Here is a 10,877-nt window from a genome sequence, read left to right as displayed (position 1 = left end):
AAATGTGTCGTCGAAGCAAGAAACTGTGCTTTTAAAAACATTGTATGACGTCAAAAGGCGTCAGAATAATTTTTATTATTATTTTTTTTTTAATATTCGAAACGTTCGGAAAACGCACTGCGGGTCCGACCTGACTTCACGCCATTTGTACGATCGAGATATGGCAGCGTAATGACATATTTGGAAACCCCATTCTCATTCCGTACGTGATGACGTAGACGGTGGATTGCGTGATGATGTCGATTGTCGACGAGAATGGCGGGGCCGGCGTGGCGATCGGCGTTTGCGGACACCGAGTCCGCGTCTTTGTGTCGCTCCGATGTCGCTGCGAGACTTTTCTCTGCCACCGTGCAATGTAAGTGTGTGGCGGACAGAGCGCAGGACTGGGACAGTCAGTGCGACGGACCCATCGGTACGTGTACAAGAGACTCTTTGGTGGACAAAGCGAAGATGGTTCAGAGAGCGGGAATCCCAGGGGCGAACGGGAAGGCGTTTCTTCCTCATGTCTCACTACTTTGTACATGTCGGTGTGCCTGGTCGCCCGTCCGAGTGTGTGTCCCCAACGGTGTGTCTGGTCGCCCGTCCGAGTGCGTGTCCCCAACGGTGTGCACTGTCGCCCGTCCGAATGCGTGTCCCCAACAATGTGCCCGGTCGCCCGTCCGAGTGCGTGTCCCCAACGGTGTGCACTGTCGCCCGTCCGAGTGTGTGTCCCCAACAATGTGCCCGGTCGCCCGTCCGAGTGCGTGTCCCCAACGGTGTGCACTGTCGCCCGTCTGAGTGCGTGTCCCCAACAATGTGCCCGGTCGCCCGTCCGAGTGCGTGTCCCCAACAATGTGCCCGGTCGCCCGTCCGAGTGTGTGTCCCCAACGGTGTGCCCGGTCGCCCGTCCGAGTGCGTGTCCCCAACGGTGTGCACTGTCGCCCGTCCGAGTGTGTGTCCCCAACAATGTGCCCGGTCGCCCGTCCGAATGCGTGTCCCCAATGATGTTCACGGTCGCCCGTCTGAGTGCGTGTCCCCAATGATGTGCCCGGTCGCCCGTCTGAGTGCGTGTCCCCAACGATGTGCCCGGTCGCCCGTCCGAGTGCGTGTCCCCAATGATGAACCCTTCCATGTGCCCATGTGCATGTCCCAGGATCTCCTTTCATGCGCTTGTCTGAAACAATTGACCTTTTGGAGTTTTGTGTGTGTGTCTGTGTCTGTGTGTGTCAGTCAGCGTCAGCCATTTGAGGTTTTGTCGTCAAGTTTTAAACAAAGCTTTATTTTGAAAATATGGAGAACACTAAATAATGTATAAATATATATATTTTCCCTCTAGTTTTCATCAGGTTTAGTTTCAGTCCAAAGCGGACAAGGACTGGCTTTATGTTTTGAGATGCATTCTATTTCTCACTCTTTGTGTAAACACTTACTTGTTGCTGGCTTATTGGTTTGTCCCTCCGGTGGTGACTGACTCATCCATTTATTGACTATCTCTATGCTGTGCCAAATGATTTTTATTATTTGGTGTTTACCTGTTTGCCTTCATTGTTCCTTGCCTGCCTGTCATAATGAGTTTATTGTCCCCGATTCATCTGTGCCCTGTTTTTGTTCCCCATCTCACAAAATTGACTCACTCTTGTGGTGGCATTTTTGGGAAATGATGGTGAATTTGCAATTCTCGGAAAATAGTATGGACGAGGGTAGCAGTGTTGTGTGGACCGTTTTCGCTGTAGTCTTAGTTTAGGGTGGAGTGTCGATGGCGTGAGGAGGTGGAGGAGGAGGAGGGAAACGAGGAGGAGGGGTGGGGAAGATGAGGAGGAAGAGTAGGAGGGGAAAGATGATGACGACGAGGAGGAGGAGGAGGAGGAGTCAAGGGAAGATGAGGAGTTGGACGAGGAGTAGCAGCAGGAATAATAATAATAAAAATAATATCATTATTGTTATTAAGATGGATTATGATGACGATGACAACAATGTTTGGGTGAAAAGAGCATTGGGCAGGACTGGCATTGGACATTTGGTTTTTATTTGTAAATAAGATTATTATATCACCTTCAGCCCTTATTGTTATTAAAATGATGGAGAAAGTTTGTGGAATTGTATTTATCATCAATGCACAAGTTGTAATTGTTATTCACATGGTACACCTGACCATTAATATCACTCACCTTATACATCATGTCATTAACAACTAGCAGAGTGCCTGCCCTTTGGGATATCTTGCTCCAAGCATGCAACACATTTTTTCTGATGCATACCTTTATCTGGGTGATGTATCAGCAACTGACTGAAAACCACAGGGAAACCTGTGTAGACAAAAATAAATAACCTGGGTTACGTGCATGAAGCAAAAACTTCCCTTCTGCTTATAATTCAAAACAACTTGATGTACTGCAAAACGTGGAGATAGGAATACTGCACTGTAAATGGTGGAGACTTGTAATACCCCACCTGGATGAAGCACTATACGATACACATTTACATAGAGAATTTACGTTCCCCTCACCACTCACCCCTCACTCCCCCCCCCCGCCCCTCAAGACGACTGGAAAAGATAAAAACACCCGTGTACATTAATTGGGGTTATGTTGATTCAAAGGGTGGAGGAGCTCCTTGTGAACCAACGGCCATGCATATCTCGTGCCCAACTGTTTATGCGGACGTTCTCCTGCAGTTGCGTTGTTTTTTCAGGAGGTTGGTGGCAGGATTTGCACTCCGGCCACCACAAAACGCTTCACTCTGAAAAATGCAAAGTAAATTGAAAACCCACTCCATGAGAGTACCTCCTGTACTGCTGCCCTCCGCAGGGCAACTCACAGAATGACGTGATTGGGGCAAAGCCTTCGGGACCCCCACTCTTTGATGATAGGAAAACCACAGGATAACCTTACTGGGTCAGATTGCGGTCATGTGTGTCTGCATGGTGCTGAGGTGTCGTCCACCAGAAGGCAGTCTCCTTGGGTAAACCTGAGGCGGTCCCTTCGGGTGGTGCCTGGAATATCCGATGCCTAAGAGAGGATGGTCACCTGTGTTATCATCTTAGCTCAAGCATTTGAACATCTGTATAGCAGCACTCTCTGACTTTAACAGACTGGATAGTGGTGAGATCATGGCAGATGGTTACACCTACCATTGGTTTGGTCACTGATAGTTACCATGCCCAAGGAGTTGCTGTAGCTGTCTCCAATAAGCTCACTCCAATGAAAATTGAGATAACACAGGTCAACGGGTGTGTAATGAAACAGGATTCGTCTTCCTTGGGTGTCGTTTCCCTGGTCTGTGTATATGGTCTGACCCGAGGCAAGTGATCTCACCGTGAAGGATGCATCCGATGCCACTCTCGAGTCGGTGGTTGATCAGTGCCCCAAGTGAAATACTCTTATAGTCTTGGGGGATTTCAATGCATCTACTGGAACTGATAGGGATGGATATGAGTCAGGTGTTGGTCCCCATGGTCTGGAACTATGAACTAGAACAGCATGAAGTTCCTTGACCTTGCAAGAAGTCATGGACTTAGGGTGTCTGGTTCATGGTTTCAGTGCTCACAGGCTCATCACTGGACTTGGTATTCCAACGCTGGTGGTGTGGCAAAGGAGATTGACCATGTGCTCATTGATGGTCGCTAGAGGATGATCCAGAATTGCAACTCTGAAGTTGGACAATGGTACCATCCAGGACAATGGTACCATCCCAGCCTCGGCTGGATGTTGGTAAACTCAATGATGAATTCGTGCATTGGGTTCCTCCAAGCCCTTCCCTCGGTGTACTGGAGTTAGAGCAGAGGGTGGTAGGCTCCTGACAGAGGAGTCCAAAGTGAAACCCTGTTGGCCAGTTACTTTGAGTGGCTGTACCAGGCCGATCCACCAGCTGTTGAGTTGGATGTCAGGATTGTTACTATCCCTATTGTTGACCATCCAATCAACTGTAATCCACCTTTGTTTGTGGAAACACAGGCTGCGGTGAACCGGTTGAAATGGGGTGAAGCTCATGGGATCTGTGACATCCATGCTGAACTTCTCAAGGCTGGTGAAAATGCGATACTCATGTTGTTGCATGCAGTTTTGTGCTCTGCCTGGAACACAGGCATCATCCGGGCAAGGTCTTTGCTCACATAAGTCTTGATAGGGTTCGCCACCATCTGCTTGAGCACCAGCACCCAGAGCAGTCAGGCTTTTCACCAAAAGGCCAACGATTGACCTTATCCTTGACCTTCGGGTCCTCACCGAATGCAGGTGAGAGTTTTGGCAGGTGCTGCTTGCAGCCAATGTTGATCTCTGTAAAGTGTTTGATTCAGTGAATCGGGATGCCCTCCAGAGGATTCTTGGTCTTCGTTGCGTGCCACCAAAGCTGCTCAATCTGATGTCTGAACTATATTCTGGAGCTGAGAGTGCTGTGAGATGTAGTGATACAATCTCTGACTTATTTCCAGTTGTTAATGGAGTTCCTCAGAAGTGTGTACTGCCCCCACACTTTTCAGCGCTTGTGGACTGGATTCTGGGGAGTATGTTGGAGAGATCAAGCTGTGGTGTATTATTTGGGAATGTCGTGATCTCTGACCTTGACTTCGCAGATGATGCCGTCATCTTTGTGGAGACTCTGGATATCCTTTTGGGGGCCTCGAGATGCTGAATGAAGTGTCGGATCCAGGCTTTCAATGACATCTTGGATGCTGCTATCTTGTCTGTACCTGTTTGTAGTGAGGAGGTTGAGGTCACGGAGAGATTCACTTTCCTTGGAAGTGATATTTGTGTCGCTGCTGGCTGTGAGCAGAGGTCAATAGACGTCGAGGTCGGGTCTGGTGAGTCATGGATTCACTGGATCATGGGGTGTGGCGCTGTTGGTTCCTGTGCAGGAGGACAAAAGTCCAAGTCTTCAGGTCTTTCGTGCTTCCAGTCTTGCTCTACGGATATGAGACTTGGACTCTGACCAGGGAGCTGAGATGGAGACTTGATTCCTTTGGTACAAGGTCTCTTTGGAGAATACTTGGCTATCGCTGGTCGGACTTTGTGTCCAACGAGCGGTTTCTGAGAGGCACTCAAATGAGATTTATTACCTGCATAGTCTTGCGGCTGTGTGGACACGTGGCTCGTTTTCCTGATGCTGATCTTGCTCGCCAGATTCTCTCAGTGAGGGAGCCTCATGAGTGAAGGAGGCCAATAGACAGACCATGTGTCTCATGGCTGCAGCAGATTGATTGGTATCTCAAGGAGATGGGGATGGGGCAGGCATCTGTTTGGGGGATGCACAGACAGAGGCCCCTGGAGTACTGGTGGAAATTGGATGCAGCGATGCGCTGCTCCGGCGCATGCTCCCAGACCTGACCTGATTCTATGTCGGCCAAGAACTGTCTGAGGAGTAGCACGATGAACACACACGGACACACACACACACACACACACACACACACACACACACACACACACACACACACACACACACACACACACACACACACACACACACACACACACACACACACACACACACACACCCTGTCCATGAATTATAGTAAGGATTATGCAAGCTTCATATACCATGTTAATAACACGAACTTTATACACCATCTTAATCACACTAACTTTATACACCATGTTAATACAAATTATACCAACTTTATACACCATGTTAATAACACTAACTTTATTTACCATGTAAATACCAATTACACTAACTTTATTCACCATGTAAATACCAATAACACTAACTTTATTCACCTTGTAAATACCAATGACACTAACTTTACACACCATGTTGATCACAAGTGAACTAACTTTATACACCATTTTAATAACAATAGCACCAACTTTATACACTTTTAATAAAGATAACACTAACTTTATACACCATATAAATACCAATAAAACTAAGTTTACACACCATGTTGATCACAAGTGCACTAACTTTATACACCTTGTAAATACCAATTATGTTAACATTATACACCATGTTTATAAAAATTACATTGACTTTATATACCATGTTAATAACACTAACTTTAAACACTATGTCAATAAATATGACAACAACTTTATACACCTTGTCAATAAAAATTACACCAACCTTACACACCATGTTAATAACACTAACTTTATACACCATTTTTATAACACTAACTTTACACACCATGTTAATAACAATAACACTAATTTTATACACCATGTTAATAAGAAGTACACTAAAATTATACACCATTTTAATAACAATAACACTAATTTTATACTTCATGTTAAGAACCAGGACACTAACTTTATACACCATGTTAATAAGAAGTACACTTACATTATACACAATTTTTATAACACTAACTTTACAAACCATGTTAACAATAACACTAATTTTCTACACCATGTTAATAACCAGTACACTAACTTTATACACCATGTTAATAACAATAACACTAACTTTATACACCATGTGAATAACAACAAGAAGCGAATACTTCGATATCGCATGGCTGGGGGCAGTAAAGTCAAGGTTAAGAATGATGAAACAATTTTGCAGTTATAAAATTTAAATGTAGACACGGTGAATTAGCATGCATGATGGGAAGAGTTGTGCTGTTGGACAAATTTCTATTTATAGCCCTCAGATCAAAGGGACGTATGCGGCCATAAGTGTGACAGAAGACACAGGACAGAATAGCCAAATATATAACAGCGCGATGTCGCCGTGCTGTAATAACACCAACTTTATACACCATGTTGATAACCAGTAGACTAACATTATTCACCATGTTAATGAGAAATACACTAACTTTATACATCATGTTAATAAAGAGAAGACTAACATTATACACCATGTTAATAAGAAGTACACTAACTTTACACACCATGTTAATAACACTAATTTTATACACCATGTTAAGAACCAGGGCACTAACTTTATACACCATCTTAATAAGAAGTACACCAACATTATACACCATCTTAATATGAAGTACACCAACATTATACACCGTTTTAAAAACACTAACTGTTATTTTTATTTTTTTTTGTATGCAATGTCGAGCCTCATATGAGAGTAAACTATATATCTCAGATAGAGGAGGGGGGGTGAGGCCAGAGAGGAGACAGTAGAAGAGAGAAAGACCACCGACCTGCCTGCGGTGAGAGACCAAAAGACTCGGCCTCACCGCAGGAGATACCAATGATCCTAAATGCCTTGGTTTCAACAACACGAAGCCAAGAAAGGTGAGAGGCAGGAACACCAGCCCAGTGGGGAGAGCATTACTTCATCAGGCTGCGGATGAAAGCTTTGTACGTGATCAGGAGCTCAGGTGTGCCAAGGAAGGACTTTGCATAACTGAGGATTCCCAGTCGGTGACTGGTTTTGGAGGCCAGCTTGGAAATGTGGCTTTCCCAGGAAAGATCATGGCAGATCGTGAGACGCAGAAGCTTGAATGAAAGGATTTCTTCAAGAGGCATTACAAATCATACAAAAATATCCATAGACGTCATAAAAGTGGGGGAATTAACCCATCCATAAGGATGTGTTCTTTGCTCATTCTTATTTACAGTGTATAAAGTTTGTGTGATTTCAAAAAGCGTGGGGGTTGGGCTATATAATGAAGTCTGTATGTCTGTCTGTCCGTGCGTCCGCCTTTTGTAAAAAAATGGTTTTGTAAAAATTCATCTCACTTGCTCATAATGGGCCAGAATCAAAAGGTCAAATACCAAAAAATGCAATTCCGGGCATATTTTAACATGAAACTGTATTTGAAATCAATCAACATTGGGACACATGAGATTTGTAACAGTTTCTTGGACTTGACCCCAGGGGGTGGGGACTTGAGAGTTGAGTTGACAAGGGTCAAATCTGTGAAAACTTAACTGTAAATTTGATGTTGGATCATTCCTTGTGAAACCTTTTGCTGTGTTCCAACCTTGCTTTTGGTGGGAAGCGTGGCGGTTTGCGATGGTGCGCCATCAACTTCGCTTAAGTTTATTCCACGGACTGCAGCGCAAAGTTGTGATGTTATTCACGCATTGAACAAACTTGGTGTTATCATCGTTATCAAGATGCACAAAGTTAGTGTTGTTGTTGTTGTTATTTAACATGTTTGACTAAGTTAGTGTTATTAACAAGATGCATATTGAAAATTCAGAATAAATGAACACTGTACTCATGGTCAAGTATACCAAGACAGTCTTTGTCTGTTTTTTTAACAGATTCAGGGCAGCATTGAATTGGTTATGACTTATCATGCACTACTGCGTCGAAACATTTGTTCATCGTGAAAACAAAAATCCAACGGTATCTCTGTCCCCTCTCACTTGTGCTTCCACATCATTTGGTTGCAACAAGAAACTTGAGATGGTGTTGTGAAAGGTGAAAGGTCATGTGATGGTGACGTCACAAGCAAGCGCACGTCGTCGTTTTAAGGACTACATTTCACATCATTTCATTTGTTGCTCGACAGATTGTACTTTTTTTTTAATCGGGAAATTTTTCCTTGCGAAACAGAAAAATTTGTTTGCCTGTTTGGTGTTCCGATCTCGTTATAATGCTTTGGCGTTGATCGTCTCTAGTTTACGGCTCAAAGTAATTCTCTTGTAGTCTTTTAAGATTCTGTTGTGGCTGTTTTTTATATTTTTTTTGCTGGTGGAGCTTGGTGGGTAGTGTGGATAATGTTGGCCGTTTACGACTTGTTCTGACGTTGCAACACCACCCATGTTCTCGTGAGTGGGTGTCACCAGTTTAAGAGGGCATGGCTTGTGAAGTCACGTGTGTACTCAGCTGGGCCCTCGCGTGCTCAGTGGTTGGAAGCACACAGGCACAACGCGGCACCGTTTGTCCGACGTCCAGAAAGTCATGCTTGTAATATTCTGCAGCTTTGTTATTCATATTAGTTTTGTTTATTTATTTTTTAATTGACGTCACTGTTATTGGTTTACGTCGGATGGCTCGTATTGTGGGAGGAACGGCGGGATGTTTTAAAGTATCTGGTCCTTGTTCCGAGTGATTATCCTGCACGACTTCACAGTCCTCGGAGGTACCTTCTTTTGTTTTTATTTTTTTAGTTAATGCGGTAAGTACTTGGTTCGTGTTGTTGGAGAGTTTACTTAAGACAACACTTGAATGGTGTTTCCGTTCGGGTGGTGGTCTACTAGTGGTGGACTGGTGGTTAACTTGTACGGGATTATTCGGCCCGTTTTTCTGAATGGATGACTCCATCGTTATTCGGGCAACTCTGAAGCACTCCTGTGTTTGTACGATTGTTCTTCCAGGAGCTATGGGGGAAATGGTCATTCACTTTTAATGGCCATGATTGGGTTGGGGTGCATCACCACGATCAGGTTAGTGTGGGTTAATCGTTGTGGTTGGTATTCATCATGCCTGGGTTCGTTGTGGTGGGCTGATCATGGCCAGGGTAGTAGATGTGAGTTATGGTGGTGGTGGTGGAGCAGTAGGAGGATGTGCGTCGTGGCCGCTGTTGTACAGAGTGGCCACAAGGCTCTATGCACGGAGTTCGAATCTATCTGTATGCTTACCTCCATTCTCCACATAAATTTTGATTTTTCTCCATGTTCTTCTGGACATCTTCCATGTTGAGGGTTGGAGGTCATAAAAGAAGCTCCTGGCAGCTGTTTTGAGGTCTTCAGCTGTTGTTAGGTGGAGATGAGAAATTTCCTCTTTCACAATGCCCCCAAAGCGAGTTGTCACATGTTGTTCAGTCCAGACTTCGAGGAGGCCATATGACCTCAGATCCCCGCGTCCAATCCACCGTCTATTGAATTCGTCGTCGAGATATTCTCTAACTGCGAGGGCATCATGTGCTGGTGCCCCATCTTTGTTGCAGGGTAGCTGAAGAGAGCAGGATAGCTGATTCTTGACAGTTGAAGACCTCAAAAGAGCCTTCAAGGGCTGCTTTTATGACCTCCAACCCTCAATATGGAAGATGTCCAGAAGAACATGGAGAAAAATTCAAATTTGTGTTGAGAATGGAGGGAAGCATACAGATAGATTCGAACTCCGTACATAGTGCCTTTGTGGTTGTTGTAGTCGTTGTCGATGTGCGTTATGACTGAGAATAGTGGAGGAGAAAGATGAGTATATGCATCATGGCTGATGATGATGATGTTGTAGTGGTGGTGAATGTGCCTCGTAGCTTGTCGTCATGCTCCTAACCAGAGTAGTTGTGGAGGGGTAGTGAGCATCATGGACTCGGTGGTGGTGGATGTGCGTCATGGCCTGGGGGTGGTGATGGTTGTCTGTGTGCATTACTTGGTGGGGGTGGTGCTTAGTGTGCGTCATTGCCAAAGGAGTAATAGTAGTAATAGTTGTGCTAGAGGGTGTGTGCGCGGCGTCACAGGCGAGATGGGTAGTCGTAGTAGTAAGAGTATTTCGGCATCATCACAAGTTGAAGGGTGGTGGTTGTTTAAGGGAGGTGGAATGTGAGCGTCATGGTGCAATGTGGATAGTGTGTGTTGCTTTGTGTTGTGTCGTTTTGAAGTCCATGCTCATCTTTCTCCTCCACTCAGAGCCCACATGCCTTTGTTTGCACAGTGTGTGCCCTTGTGTTGGAGAATTACCTTGACCAGGTGAATGGGAATGTGTAATGATGGAGCCGGGACCGTTTTGTCCTTGATCGTCGTTTTGTCCTTGATCGTCGCCGCTCTCCAGGTGTGAAGTTTCTAAAGGGTGATGCGGACCAGATTCGGGCACAACGGGTTTGTGGAGAGAGTCGTGAAAGCAAACTGAAGATCTTTGATATATCATTACGTTTGGCTTTCTTTCCGTGCCAGGTGGGTGTAAGGTGTGCGTCACGGGTCGTGTGCATCTAATCTGCGCACACCCTCCCTGTGTGTTTACTGTTTACAGTGTTCGCAGATCCCTTGTTTAAGTTTGTGTGGAGTTTTGGTTTGTTTGTTTGAACCTTGAAAATCTGCAGTTTAAAT

The 10,877-nt window shown here is 45.0% G+C and overlaps 1 protein-coding gene across 12 annotated transcripts in view; it reads left to right on the top strand.

The window, feature by feature from the left end:
• LOC147016826 (mitogen-activated protein kinase 4-like) overlaps positions 1 to 10,877 on the top strand; it is a 68,880-nt gene that overhangs the window by 28,231 nt on the left and 29,772 nt on the right. For 2 of the 12 annotated variants that reach the window (XM_085845886.1, XM_085845884.1), the window contains exons 1-2: positions 8,810 to 8,971; positions 10,603 to 10,724. The exons of 1 other annotated variant lie outside the window; for it this stretch is intronic. The gene's annotated coding sequence lies outside the window, so the exon portion shown is untranslated. Of the gene's footprint in view, positions 1 to 201; positions 413 to 8,292; positions 8,308 to 8,681; positions 8,972 to 9,945; positions 10,725 to 10,877 lie in introns of those variants that run through there. 9 more of the 12 variants (XM_085845881.1, XM_085845892.1, XM_085845883.1 and 6 more) reach the window with 8 other exon arrangements.

This window comes from Eptatretus burgeri, chromosome 11 (assembly GCF_056783735.1).
Source record: "Eptatretus burgeri isolate ZD-2024b chromosome 11, Ebu_testis_v1, whole genome shotgun sequence".
In the NCBI taxonomy this organism is placed as follows: Eukaryota; Metazoa; Chordata; class Myxini; order Myxiniformes; family Myxinidae; genus Eptatretus; species Eptatretus burgeri.
The sequence above is the reverse complement of the archived record's forward strand: the minus strand, read 5'-3'. Positions and strand labels throughout refer to the sequence as shown.